Consider the following 15,738-nt stretch of genomic DNA (forward strand, 5'->3'; position numbering starts at 1 on the left):
GTCAGTGGGCGGCATGGTAGTGAAGGCACTGGACTCCCACATGGATGACTGTGGTTTGAGTCTCAGCTCTAGCAGCTTGCTTTTCACTTTCCCTCTCTCTTGCTCTGTCTCTCTCTGGTTAGTGCATGTGCCCTATGGCAAATTAAAATAATAATAATTAATAAAATTAAATAATTCTTTTAAAAATAAAATGAAAAGCTGTAATTCGTGGGCTGGCTTCATAGCCTAGTGATTAAGGGAGCTGGATCCCACATGGCCTGCCATGGTTCAAATCCTGGCCCCTGTGCTGTGTGTGTGTGTGTGTGTGTGTGTGTGTGTGTGTGTGCAATCCCTTCACCATTCTCTTCTCTGGATTTTGGGCACTCATGCACATGAGCCCAGCCTGATTTTCAAGCTGCCAGGTCCGGGACCAGAACTACAAAGCTAGCCAGTACCCTAACCTCCATGCCACCTGCTGTCTTCCTAACAGGACAGAGAAACAGGAAAGGGATTTTAATGTGACCACACCCCATTGTGGGGTGCTTTCTCCCTCTCTGTTTCTGGCAAGTGCATTCACCCTCTGGCAATTAAAAAGCAAATGGATAACTGGTTTCTTTAGAGCTGGGACAATAGAACTAAGAGCAAAAATTGGAAGCTACCCGGCAGCACAGGTTTTGGATCTGCAGAAGGAAGAATTTTCTGACAATTTCCATAGCCTTGGGTCAGTACCCCTCTCGCAGAACTTTGCACTTTCTATCTTCAATTAAAGTTACTTCCAGCAAGTTCCTCAATAGCCACAGACACCTGGTGCTGCACGTATGAGGCTCTGAAATACTTGCTGAATTAATTAAAAAGTGCAAGAATGATTCAACAAATAGCTGTTCAAACTGGGCAAAGATGAAACTGAACTGTCATGTGAGGCAGGTGTTCGAACACAGGCTAGTTAACTGGCAGGGATGGCATGCAGGAGATCCAAACTTTGTGTACTTAGGTGGATTCAGTGACTTTATTTTTTTTTTTTTTTTGGAGAGGTTTTTGCTATAGGGAGCATGCGTTTGCCAGAAAGAGAGACAGAAAGCGAGAAATCCCCCCCCAGGGGGGAAGAGCACATGTGATTCCTTCTCCTCTATTCTCCTCTCGGGATCTTGGGCATGCATGCACATGCACCTGGTGTGAATTTAAGCTGCCGGGTCCGGGACTTGAACCACGGCCAATTACATGGGAGTCCAGCGACATAGCCACTACGCCAACTGCTGGTCCCTCGGTGACTTTTAAAGACCTTTCAAGCCTTGACAGTCTATGGTTCCTATACCTGAGTTTTCAAATCTGGGCTTTGCCCAGCCACTTAGTATTTTTACTGCATTCGGTAAAGGCACTTACCTTCTTTGTGCAAACAGGATTATAATATATACTCTGCCTGCTACAGACATTCCTTGGAGGATAAAAATAATATTTTAAAATAAATAAACAAATATGAGACAGCTCTGTGGCTCAGTAGTAATGCACTGTTCAAGAGAAGCCAGATCCCACATGATGATTGCAGCTTGAATCCCCGGTCGGTCAACCTGAAACACACCAGGCATGAGTCCAAGTGCCAGGATCTGACCAGCTGCAGGACGGGAGGGAGGGGATCTTGGCATGACCAGCCCCTGTGGAAGGTGCTCCTCTCTCTCTCACATGTGTGCAGCATGCACTCATCATGAATAAAAAGGGGAAAAAATCAAATAAACAAAGCAAATAGCAAAACCAAAATGAACGAATCATGTCCTGATCTTGACTGACAAGCAGTCATGTGTGAATTTACTGACAGCCCTGGGGCTAGTGGGGCTCAAGGGGGTCAGAACCAGAGGAACGGATTGTCCCTGAGGGTTAAGGTAGCATTAAAATCCCAGTCCCTGTATGCCAAGGGCCAAAACAATGTCAGGCTTGATAAGGGTCTGAGTCCTATCCATGAGACTCAGTTACCTAAGTCCCACAAAGCTCTTACATATTGCCTGAGGCAGGCAACTGGCAAGGACAGGAGAGAGAACACACAAAGAAGAAAGTCAGGCAGAGGCCAAGGACCCGGGCCAGTGGAGAGGGAGGTAGAGGAAGACAATGACTCAATTTAGGTATTTCAGATTCTCAACTTAGAGCATTATAATTGGGCCTGGCTTGGTGGCATAGTGTTGGTGTGCTGCTCAAGAGATGCTGGGTTCAGACAGAAGATGAGAGGTTCAGTTCCCAAGTCAACCTGTACACGCTGTGTGTGCAGGTGTGCATGCCCACACTTCTGGCTAGCTAGGAAAACTGGGGGTGGGGGTGTCGTGGCATAAAACCCACTGAGGGTCTTCTGTGTGTGTGTGTATGTGTGTGTGCCGCTCACTCTCATGAAAGAAAGCAATTTGGGCCAGCCCATAGACTGTTTGTTAAAAGAGCCCTCATGGCCAAACATGCTGTTTGAGTCCAGCCCTGGGGCTTGCAAAACCCCTGGGTGCATGTGTATATGTGCCCAAAATCCCAACAGGATAGCAAAATGGAGGAGAAATGGGATCACCTCATTGGGGGTGCTTTCTCTCTCTCTCTCCCTCTCTCTCTGTCTCTCTACTAGTACACACGTCTTCTGGAGGGGAAATAAGGAAAAGAAAAAATTAAAATTAATACCAGGTCTAGGGACCAGTGTATTTTCCTTCCCTCACTTTCCAGAGTCTCAATATCCTGAAGCACTCCCACGAGGCCTCCTTCTATCTTTGTCCCTGCTTCTTGCTGTGCTCTGGAGTCAGAGGTGTGGTGGGATTTTCACATCTAGGATAGAGTAGGCTGCTTTGATTCCCTCTAGATCCTGCCCAGCTGTTTTCAAGGAGCTGCCATTATCAAATGGCTATTGGTTGATGTGAGGTGTTGGTGGTGGGGTGCGGGGGAGAGGGAAGCCTGCAGTCGGGCCACCTCAGAGAGTAGCACCTGCACATCTGAGACATGAAAGGGAGAGAGAGAAAGGGTCTTCAGATCTACTTTTAATTAGAAGCAATCATTCTTTTCTGGAAACATAATATGGATGGTCTGCCAATTGTGTTCATTTTCAGTTGTGTTTTGTTGCTCCACGGATGATGGGATTGCGTTCTAGATCCTGGCCTCAGACCGGGAAATCCTATTTGGGAGGGGGAACTTGAGGTTTTCATCTCTTCTGGACCACTCAGTTCTTTTCACTGACACTTCAGAAAGGCTGTGAGGGCTGGGGGCCAGGTGCCATTTAAAATTATCACTGTTCTTCACGCCTTCCACTGGTTTGCTTTGGGCAGGGCAGATTAAGCCGTGGGAATCTCCTTTGGGACCATCGGTGAGTCTGTAGTGAGAATCTGCCTTTTCTTTGAGAACAAATCTTTTCTAGCAGATTCATTCTCGGCGAAGTTTGTAATTAGATTCCAAACCAAAGCAGAGATGAGGTGGTGAAAGGAAGCTCTGAAGTCATTGGGTCACCACCGTACCACCCTATGCCAGAATTCCGGAAGTCAGAGAAGGCAAACGGCCCCATCACGGGGCCCTACTGACGCCGCCTGGTAGCAGCACACATACATGGTGATATTGTGCACATTGCTAACTTCAGAGTTAAAATAGTCAGCTAGAAAAGTATCTAATCAAGAAATTAAGCCTTAGAATGACTGGAATCGTGGCTGCATTCTAAACCTGATGAGCTTTATGTTCCATGGCACATAAAGAATGTTTTTAATGACTGATGAGCAAGCTAAATCTTCTCCAAATGCTTATGGATTTTCTCTTTCTCAGTGAACACTGATCTTGAATACACTCGGATGTTAAAACCCAGCTGTTTTTCTCTTTGATGGCAAAAAGCAGTCTTAATTAGTTTTTATAACATATACATGTCTTTCACTGTGGAAAAGTGCAACACTCAACAAAGAGCATTTTAATTAAAATCCAGTGAATACATTTTCCTGTTCTTTTTCTCCCTGCATTGTCACACTCCATAGTTTCTGCATAAGATACACAAGGGAGAAGCATCACCAAAATACCAGTTTTCGGAGAGCAGAGCCAGATGACCAGCTTTATTGTGAATGTATTAGTTTTGAGTTTATGATTAGAATTTCCCCCACTTACATAACATTAATCATAACCTTCATGAAAGAAAAGACTTGCAATCATATCCATTGTATATACTGATAAACTGATATTTGGTTACGCGGTGGCCTAAGGCAACGACATATCATTAACTGCCACCAAGAGAACAAGAGCCAGAGTCCTGCACTTCCGGGCACGTATTCCTTAGACGAATATGACCGATAGTGTCAGGGACACTGCGGTGTCAAAACCAATGATTTCAGAGGATTTCTTCTTTGGTGCTGCATTATACTGGGTCATCAGAAAAGCCACGATGTGTTTTCTCATGTTTTTCTAGGTAAATACTTACTAGATAGCATTGGGTACAGTTGTCCAGTTAACTGGAAAGTCAGCGCACAGTCAGAAGCCAACTGTTTGCTAGAGCTGCCATGACCAACTCAGTGACCTAAACAAGAGAAATGTATTCTCCTACGGTTCTGGAGGCTGGAAGTCTGAGATGATGGCGCTGGGAGGATTGGTTTTTCCCCAGCTGCTCTTGGCCTGTTGATGGTCATTTTCTCCCTGTGTCCTCACGTAGTCTTCCCTCCGGAGGTGCCTGTGTGCTAATTTCCTCTTCTTTAAAGACCAGTCAAATTGGATTAGGACCCAGTCTGATTATTTTAACCTCCTTGAAGGCCCTACCTCCAAATACAGTCACATTTTGAGGAACATAGGATCTCCACATAGGAATTTTAGAGGGACCCAATTGAGTCCGTAACACCAACTCACAGACTGTGTGTTCAGACTTCATTTGGTTTAGATGAAATAAGGCAATCCCAGATGATAAGTGTTTTTAACCCAGACAAAATACATATATACATATAAACTACATTCAAACCGGAGTCAGATTATGCACAAATACAGGTTGTTTGGAGACTCCCAAATGCTAATTGATAAGTACAGCAGATTTTTGGCTTGACAAATCTCATAAGCCTGAGGATATCAAGGCAGATCAGGAATAATGGGGTCCCAGGTGTAACGGAAATTAAACAAGTACACGTATAAGACTGTGACTGGGGGGCCAGCAGGTGGTGTGGACGTTAAGGCTCCACATGGCCGACTGCACAGGTTTGAGCCCAGACTGACGGCTCGAAAATCATGCCAGGTGCTTGTGTGCGCCTGCCCAAAATCCTAAGAGGAGAATGAAGGAGAAGGGATGTGGCATGGCCATACCTCCGGGGGGATTTCTTACTTCCCCTCTGTCTCTCTCTGGAGAGTGCAGCACACACCATATAACAAAACTTACAACGAAAAAATAAAAAGACGATGATTCATTTTTCCCTGAGACTTTGTAGCGGGGCACTGCAGTTTGCTTACCAAGTCCATCCTCTGGGACCTGGGAAAAAACCAAAAGCATGAACAGGAGTTCAGGAGGAATCTTCAGAAACACTTTCAAACCAAAACTAGCTTCTTCTTTTGCTACTTCAGTTTAGAACCACAGACATTCAAAGTCCACAAAGGCTACCACTGCTCTGACACATAGGGGGATGGCCACGCCGCAATCCCTTCTCCTGCAATCTCCTCTCTGGATCTTGAGCACGCACGCACACGCGCCCTACGTGAGTTTAAGCCATTGAGTCTGGGACTCGAACCACAGTCAACTATGTGGGAGTCCAGTGACATAGCCATTGCTCCAACTGCTGGTCCCCATTATCAGTGATTTTTAAAAGCATTTTTATTCAATAATAGCCCTCTGACTCTGAGATCGTTTCTTTACTGAGAAAATTATTTTTTCTTTCCTCTGCTCATGAAACCCTTCCCTCAAATCTGTACTTATTTGGACTGTTTCTCAGAATTGGCATTTGTTTTGTTTCTGAAAAGCAAAAATACCTCTGTATACTGCCCCACTTTAAATGACCTGAAACAAGGCTACATTCACTCCTCACCCTGCGTGCCAGTGAAATACTGGAGGAAGGCCAAAGGCGTAGAGAAAGCAGAAAGAAGGCACCTGCCTGGTCCTTGTCTTGGCATCCTTTCTCCTGCTATCTACAAACCTTAGCTGGAGTAAGCCTGGAGATGAACACCTAGCTCAGGGTGGTCTCCCAAAACCAACAAAAGCAGCAGCCCCTCAGAGTACATGCGCTGTGATAACAGGAAGTGGGCCAGGACATGGCAGTAAGCCCCACATCTCAATCACCTGATTCTGACTCTACCAGTGGAGCTAGGCCAGATGTTTCTCAATAAAACACCAGCAGATTGTATGTCCTTGTTCACATGCTCCTCTTGCTTGTCAGAAACTGCCCCAGTCTTAATTACATACGAAGTTTCCATCATTAGCTCTTCCTGTCTTCCATCAGCAAAGCCCTTCATGTAATTTGGCAGCTTAGAAAGACTTCTTCGAATTCAGCTGGGAAAAATTATAGCCTATACCTCAATTGCTCACAAAGCCTAAACAGCAGTCATTATTGTTTAAAGCCCAATTCTAATTAATTCTGGTCATTTTATTTACCTTGTCCTCACAATTGTTTTGCTCTTTATTGCAAATTGTGTGCGTGCTGCTGAGACACAGCCTCTTCCTGTCTACACAGCCTTTGGTTGGTATTTTGCTACTTTAAATCCTTAGAAGATGTTTGCCCTTAACAAGGTTTCTTCCCAAATGCCTATTCTCAAGAATTTATCAAGCCCACTATTGTCATTTTGACAATGTCATCAGCAGCAGTATACCAATTTTTTTTCCTAAATAGGAATCATTTAGTCAATAATAATCACTATTTTTTTTTTTTTTTTACATTTTTGCTGTAGGGTGTGTGTGCTCACCAGAGAGAGAAAGCAACAGAGACAGATAGAGAAGGAAAGTGAGAAATCATCCCCCCACAATTCCTTCTCTTCCATTCTCCTTTGGAGATTCTGGGCATGTAAGCACATGCGCCCAAGGTACTTTTCAAGTCCCACTGGGTCTGGGACTTGAACCATGCAGTTAGCCATGTGGGATCCAGCTACCTTGATCACATGCCATGTGCTGGTCCCAATAATTACATTTCTAACACTATAGGTTCCTTAAAAGCTAAAAACCCTAAGGTTCTCCTACTTTCCTTCATTATTTTCATGAATTTCATCCTTTCCTATGCCCTACATAATTTTTATTCTCTTTTCCCCTGCTTCCTCTTCAGAGCTGGGGACACCTGAGGGAAAAAAATTGTTGCTAAGTATGCCAAGTTTATGATCAATGTTTTTAGTTTTTCATTCACTTATAAGCAACAGAGACCCTTTCAAGTTCGCTCACACAGAGAAATAAGACTAGGATGTCATGGAAATTCAAGAACTGGGCTGGAGATTGTTTCGGGATTCAAGCTCATTCTAGAAACTTTCGATTTAACAATCTTTCCTCCAGTACTCTGCCATTAGTGTTACTCGGCTCTCTCCTATGCATTACCCTGTTCTAGTAAGCTGCTTCTAGTTCTTTATAGGCTTTACTTCCCTGTGATTTCATCTTACACATGGTCCATTACAGCCTCCCTAGCCTTGACTCTGTCTCATAACATTTTCAGCTAAAGCTTCCACCATGTACTGAATTTGTTGTTGTTGTTTTTTAGGCCTTATTAATAGGAAATGGAATTCTTTGGTCAAAATAACTTTTTTTTTTTAATCTAGTTTTACAGGCAGGGATTACTGCTTTATCTGAGGATTAGTTGTTCCTGGTCTAATAGCTAACATATGGGATCTGATGTTAGGGAGAGAGGGAACATATCACTATGATATCAATGTATGACCCTGAGGCAACCCGGTCCATTGATAGGTCATTTCCCCCGGTGGAGGTTACGAACAGGACAAACACAAAGATGAAGGTGACATTTAGTTACAGATGAGATAAGAAGGAACTCTATTCCTTGTTTAATATTTATCTCAATTTTAAGAAATTCTACTATGCTATTGTATGTAGGCAATAAAACTAAGAGAGGAAGGTAACAAGTATAAATTCTTTAAAAAGATTATTTACCGCATCTATGAAAAACCCATAGCTAACCTCATACTTAACAGAAAAAGACTAAATGTTATCCTCCTAAGATCAGGAATAAGACAAGGATTTTGGTTCCTGTAGTTTCTATTCAACATTTTGTTACAGGGTCTAGAAAAGACAATTGAGTAAGAATATAGAATAAAAGGCATCTAGACTAGACTGGAAATGAAGATGTAGAACTACCTCTGTGGCAGATGACATGATTCGTACACAGAAAATCCTAAGGAACCCAATTTAAAAAAAAAAAAAAACTAGAATTAATAAGCAGGTTATCCGAGGTTTCAGAACACAAAATTCATATACAAAAATCAACCATATTTCTATATAGTACCAATTAATAACCCAAAATAAAAATTTTAAATTCCCTTTGTGAAGCCAGCAGGTAGCGTGGCAAGTAAGGTGCTGGATTCCGCATGGTCCACTGCAGTTCGAATTCTAGACCTAGTGGCTTGAAAATCACATGAAGCACGTGTGCATGCATGATCCCAGAAAGAGACTGGAGGAGAAGGGACTGTGGCATGGCCATCCTGTGTGTGTGTGTGTGTGTGTGTGTGTGTGTGTGTGTGATTTCTCATTTTCTTTCTTACTGTCTTTCTCCAGCAAAAGCACAAACTGTATGGCAAAATCCTTTTAAAAAATCCCCTTGTAATAGCATCAAAAAGAATAAGATATTAGGACCAGCAAATGATATAATGGTTACATTGCTGGATTCCCACATGGCCAACTGCAGTTCGAGTCCCAGACCCAGTAGCTTGAAACTCACACTGGGAGCATGTGCGTGCATGCCCAAAATTCCAAGAGAAGAATAGAGGAAAAGAGGGATTGTGGTGTGACCATCCTCCCTGGAGGCTGATTTCTTGCTTTCTGTCTCTCTGGAAAGTGCATGTGCCCTATAGCAAAAATCATCTCTCTTTTAAAAAAGAAAAAGAATAAAATACTTAGGAATAAATTTAGCACAATGGTGCAAAAATAACACTCTGAAAATTACGAATTATTATTAAAGAAATTTTGAAGACCTAAATAAATGGAAAGACATCCTAGGTCCATAGATCAAAAGACTTTATATTATAAAGCTGGCAATACTCTCTACCCAAAATCCAGCTAACTTTACAGAAATTAGCATGCTGATCCTAAAATTTATATAAAATTTCCAGGGACTCATAGTAGCCAAAACAATGTCTTGGAAAAGAAGAACAAAGTCAGGGCACACACTTTAAATTTCAAAATCTGTGACAAAGCTACAGTGGTGAATATAGTGTAGTACTGGAGATAGATAGATAGATAGATAGATAGATAGATAGATAGATAGATAGATAGAGATAGACACATGGATAGCTAGATAGATAGATAGATAGATAGAGTTAGATAGAGTTAGATAGATAGATGATAGACAGATAGAGAGAGTGAGATAGATAGATAATAGATAGATAGATAGATATAGATAGATAGATATAGATAGATAGACCAACCAATGGAATAGAACCGAGAATCAAGAATAACAGTAATCCCACTCCTTTTTATTTCCCCAAAGTATAGGAAAACATTCAGTCAGAAAGACACTTGCACATCCATTGTTCATTATTCACAATGGCTAAAACATGGAACCAACCTAAGTGTCTAAAAATGACAACTAAGTTGAAAAACTGTGACACATATATACTATGGAATATTACTCAGCTGTAAAAAACAATGAGACCCTATCATTTGATTCAAAGCAGATGAATACAGAAGACTTAATGTTGAGCTAAGTGAGCCAGACTTTGAAAGATACACACTGTACATTCTCACTCAAGTTGTACCAACTATCTGCACTCTATGGGAGAAACTGAAAGATCTGCAGGACCAGCAGATGGCATAATGGTTACATCGCTGGACTCCAATGTAGTTGACCACAGTTTGAGTCCCAGATCTGGCAGAATGTGGGCATGTGTGTCCAAAATCCTGAGAGGAGAATGGAGAAGAGATTGCAGCATAGGGCAGGGGTGATTTCTCACTTTCTGTCTGTCTCTGTCTTTTCCAGCAAACATACACACCCTGTAGGAAAAATCTCTCTCAAAAAAAGAAAGATCTGAAGACAGTACTAGAGAGGATAAGTATAGATACCAGAGCCTATAAGGGAGGAGAGTGAATGGTAGAGTGGGTGGTAGAGGGTGGGTGTGAGGTGCAAAGGGAAGAAACATTTAACAGACAAAAAAATTGAAGTTATATATGTTGATATATATTTATTGTACACATAATGGAGATTTTATGTAAAATGAGAAATTAATCTAAAAAATTAGTTAAAATTTTTTTCCAGTGAAAATGTTTCCAAGATCTAAATGTAAAAGCTGAAACTATGAAACTCTTGCAAGAAAACAGGCATAAATCTCTGTGAGCTAGATTAAGCAATATTTTTTTAGAACACCAGAAGCAATGCTACTGAAGAGATGATAGAAAGAGTTTGTGCTTCAAATAACACCATTAAGAAGGTGAAAAGACAACCCAGGGAATGAGAGAAAATATTTGCAAATCATATACCTAATAGGGAACTTGCATCCAAAGCATCTATATGGAACTCTTACAACTCAATAATAAAAAGACAATCAATTAGATAATGTCCAAAAGATTTGAATAGATATTTGTTCAAAAAAGATAAACAAATGGTCATAGACACATGGCAATAATAAAAGAAGAAATATAAGGAGTGAGATATGAAGAGTACTTGAATGATCACATCTTTACATTAGAAAAAATTTACATTTGTAGAAGAATTATTTAATTTAATTTAATTTATTATTATTATTATTATTATTATTAAGTTTGCTATAGGAAATGTGCACTCACCAGAGAGAGATGGGAGTGTCGTGGCGGGGAGTGACAAAGCAAGCCTCCAGGTTCAGGACTTGAACTGTGGTTGACCATGTGGGAGTCTAGCACCCCAACCACCACAACACCTGCTGGCCCCTATATTGAGTTTTAATTGAGAATTTTTCATTAAGAAATTTTTTTTTTTAAGTTCAGAGTTTAAGAGCTTTACATAGAAGCCAGAAGATGGTATGGTGGTTAAGATGCTGGACTCCCACATGGCTGATTGTAGTACAAGTCCCAGAACCAGAGGCTTGAAATTTGTCCCAAGCACATGTGTATGTGGCACAAATCCCAAGAGCAGACTGCAGAAGAAGGGATTACAGCATGGTCATCCCCCTGCAAGATGATTTCTTACTTTCCCTTTCCCTCTCTCTGTCTTTGTCTAGTAAGTGCACAAGCCCTATAGTAAAACCCTAAGAAAATTTATATAATCAAGTTACCTTTAAGCACAGGATAAGAGAAAATAGATCTTTTCCTTGGAATCACCATTGCTTTTAAAATGAATATTTCTCCTACATGTTCCTAATCATTAAAAATTCTCCAAATCAGGAACAGCACAGGTGGCATAATGGTTACATCATTGGACTCCCACATAGTCTACCACAGTTCAAGTCCTGGACCCAGTGGCTTCAAACTCATGCCAGGTGTCACGTGTGCATGTGCCCAAAATCCCAAGAGGAGAGTAGAGGAGAAGAGATTGCAGCGTGACCATCTTTCCAGGGCAGGGGGGGAGTGATTTCTTGCTTTCTGTATCTTTGGTGAGTGTATATACCCTATAGCAAAGAATAATACTACTAACTCTCAAAAAAATTATCCAAACGAAGTCTGGCTTTGTGGTGGTAAAAGGTACTGAATCCCACATAGCAGAGTGTGTGGTCTGAGTCCCAACCCCAGTAGCAGAAACATGTTGGGTGCATCTATGTGCATGCCCCAAATCCTGGAAAAAGAGAAAAATAGAGGAGAAGTTGTGGCATGATCATTCCCCATGAGAGGTGCTTTCTCCTCTCTGTTTCTCGGTCTCTCTCTCTGGCAAGCACATGCACCCTCTAGTACAACAATGACAAAAAAGTATTACATTTTAAAAATATTTATTATTTTCATAAGCAAAAAATAGAAACTTCTTTGAGGTTTGAAATTTATATCACTCTACTTTTGAGGATGAATGCTTTTTTTGTGTATTGATGAACTGCATTTTCTCTTCTGTGAATTTATCTTTTAAGTTTTTTCTTGTCAGGCCAGCAGATGGCATGGAAGCTAAGGCAGCTGGACTCTACTGGATGTCCAACTTTGTGCTTTGAGTTCTGAACCCAGCAGCTTGAAAAACATGCCAGGCGTGGGACCAGCAGTTAGCATAATGGCTATGTCGCTAGACTCCCACATAGTGGACTGTGGTTCGAGTCCCGGACCCGGCTACTTAAACTCACGCCAGGCGCGTGTGTGTGCGTGCCCAAGACCCCAAGAGGAAAATGGAGGAGAAGGTATTGCAGTGTAGCCATCCCCCCTGGGGGGTGATTTCTCACTTTCTGTCTTGCTGTCTCTGTCTGTCTGGCGAGAGCACACGCCCTATAGCAAAAACCTCTCCAAAAAAAAGAAAGAAAAAACCCATGTATTAATACAATTTTTATTCCTAAGATAAATGTCATTAAATTTAGAAGACAATCATGCTATGTAAGTAAATGTTTATAAACACAAAAAAGAACAAATAGAATAAATGGTAGTTCAAATATTGAATAATGTCATCTAGTGGAAAATTGATTCTGACTGAGCTCTCTGGATTAAAAGGCTTCCAAATTTCAATGCCCCAATATTTGGTATACATGGGATTTTGTTAAAATACATAGTCCAACCCCTCTTTTTGCCTGGAGATTTCTCTCTCTCTCTTTTGTGTGTCATAGTTCAAGAACTCTGTTTGGATAGTATCCATACTAGAAATGATAAAAATTCCATTTCAGTTAAAACAAGATTCCCAGAGGTACACTGCATTTTTCCTGTTTCCACAGAGTTTTCACCAACTTCACTACAATAAGTAATGTTGCTAATAATTTTCTGCCTGTGGCAGCCCTGGTAGTACTTTGGTATTGTTTTATTTAATCTGCTCTAAAACTATAAGACAGATACTAACACTATCCTAATTTACAGGTGAGAAGATGGAGGCAGAAAGATTAATAAGTTCTCCAAGGTTATACAGCTAGTTTTCTAACCAAGTCCAGACAGAATCCATCGAGTTATTACACGTGCCCAGGCCTATGTGACAGGAAAGGTCAGTGTCATACAAATAGGAAAAAGAGACTAACTTCTGAAAGACCATCTGCAGTCCCATGATCCTATACTGTCACCTGCGTTCAGTTTAGGACACCACAGACATAAATAAGCTGTATTCCTGCATTACCAAGGACCATTTAGGAACACTTTCCTTTGCATTTTCTAACTTACTATGTACCACGTTTGGACTAATACAATCATATGCTCAGATGTCCCTTAAATACTGGTTGTTGATTTGTGGCGTTATCAATTCAAGGATGTCGTCAGTACTTTGCTGTTATTCTCCATTCTTCCCCCAAACGAACAGAAATTAAAGTAGACTGATCTGTCTCCACCCTTCTATGGTGGAGGCAAACTGAGAATAATTTATTTATAAGTGGTTAGAAAACCCAGTTGATAGGGAACTGCCAGCTAAGCTCGCTGAGGCTGACACAGTTGCCCAGAAGCACGAGTGCCTGCCCTCACCGCACAGGGGCCGAGGGCTGGCCGCCCCAGTGCTGGTAGATTCTAGTCTGCCTCCCCACTTTTGCTGAAACAAATCTCTCCTACAGCTCACCCCCTCCCTGGGCCCCAGAGTGTCAAGTAACTTCAACTGAAAAATTAATTCCTGCCACTGCCCTAGAAACAGTGTGAAAGTAACAGGAACTTTACCATAGTCCTGCTTGAGGGGACATCCCTGCCAACTGCCCAAGTCCCTAGTCCATTAGTGCTTCTACTAACAGGAAGTTCTCACTGTGAAAGATTTCTTGGTGGGGGACGGAGGGCTTGGTCACCACAGACCTTTATTATCTCTTCAATATTTTCTTATTTATTTTATTTATTAATTTTTTATTTGACCAGAGAGGGAGGGAAAGTGAGAAAGCAAGCCATTAGATCTGGGACTTGAGCCACAGTCAGTAATGTGGGAGTTGGCACCCCAACCACCATGCCACCCGCCGGCCCCATCTCTTAAATATTTTCTACCTAGAGAAGAATTTTTTTTTTCAGTACTCTGTAAACTATCTTAGCCTTTAGAAATCTTCTGAACATTAGTGAACAAAGAACATCAAATAATGTAGTGGGGTTTTTAAATAGAATAAACGAAATAGTATATGTCTTGATCTATTTTTTCATTGCTGAGTTGAAGAAAAATTTGCAACTATAAACTGTATCTAGATATCCCTCACGCCCGCCCCTCACTATCCCACCAGGAACTCCAAGCATGAAATAATAAAGCCTAATGATGTAAAAACAGTTTCAAGTCAATATTCGTCGGAATCAAGGGAAAGAAAAACAATCAGACCCCATGCGGACATACTGATAAAACATTGTGCTCTAAGAAGTTTCTGGGTTCAGGTGTAGAGAACTCACTGCGAATCCTAGGCATGTGTGTGCCAGTGATCCAGGGCTGGCTTACACTGGGAGAGGTCTGCAGAGTCAAGACCCTGTTGGGGTATGTCTCTGTCTCTCTCAGTATTTCTCACTTGTGGAAGAAGTAAGTACACGTAGAAAAATGAAGGTAAATACGTATGACTAGCAAGGAATCTTGAGTATACTGAATTGGGAAGAAGAGATGAAATAAAAGTAACACTAGATAACATTAACTGAGAGCGATTACGTGTGCCAGGCGATTTTCTAAATGCTCTTCGCCTGCACTGTCACACTGAATCTCCTACCTTGAGGAGACTCCAAGAAGCAGGTAGTTATTAATCATCTTCTACAGGCAAGGAAACTGAGCAGTTAATTCACGTGTTCGAATCATCCACTTGTAAACTGGAGACATGGAACCACGCAGTAGGGCCCTCGAGCCCAAGTGCTGGTCTACTGTAGTATAAAACAGGTCAACACAGCACTTTCTTCACCAGTGGCAAACGTGGGACCCAAAATCCACGGAATTAATTGCCCATTTAACCAATGAACCAATACATGATATCACTGGTATTTGGACTTCCTGCTGCCTCCAAGTTCATTTAAGTTCGTCGCTGCTTTTTGTATGCACAAGAGTTCCTAATGACTGGCTTCCATAGCTAAGGTATGGACACTGTGGAAGGCAAGGTCTAGGCCGTTCAGCTCAGTCTGTCTGAGACCAGGTCTGGCTAGGTTGCCTGGCCAGCCTCAATCTCGTTCTCTCCAGAGCCTCCCTCTAGCTGGGACAACAGGCAGACCACTGAGGCCGGAGGTTACCGGGTTTTTTTTGTTTTTTGTTTTTTGTTTTTTTTTTTTAATGAGAGGGGGGAGAAAAAGTCAGACAATGCTACAGACACGGTGGTAAAGGTGTACCTGAAGCAAGTTAGTGCTTTGTACACCCCTGACAGGAGTGTGTTTGAAGCCTCATTAGAGACAAACCCTGTAGGTCCAAGCCTAACGCTGGTGACGGAGGTCGGGTCACTGGCTTCCTGGCATCCCTACTGAAAACTGGGCCGCCACGGCTGCAGCGCTGGTTTGGTCTGTGGTTCTGTAAAGGCGGTGGAGCTGCCATCGGACAGTCTGGCTCCAAGCCCGGCTCGCGACTACCCAGCGGAGCGGGTGGGAAAAGCAGTCAGGTGAGAAGCGCCCGCGGAACCAAAGCGCCAGCCTCGCGCGGGGACAGAGTTTCCCCGAACACCGGGGCGGGGCCTGGC

Source organism: Tupaia chinensis, unplaced genomic scaffold, assembly GCF_000334495.1.
Source record: "Tupaia chinensis unplaced genomic scaffold, TupChi_1.0 Scaffold000094_1, whole genome shotgun sequence".
NCBI classification, from domain to species: domain Eukaryota; kingdom Metazoa; phylum Chordata; class Mammalia; order Scandentia; family Tupaiidae; genus Tupaia; species Tupaia belangeri.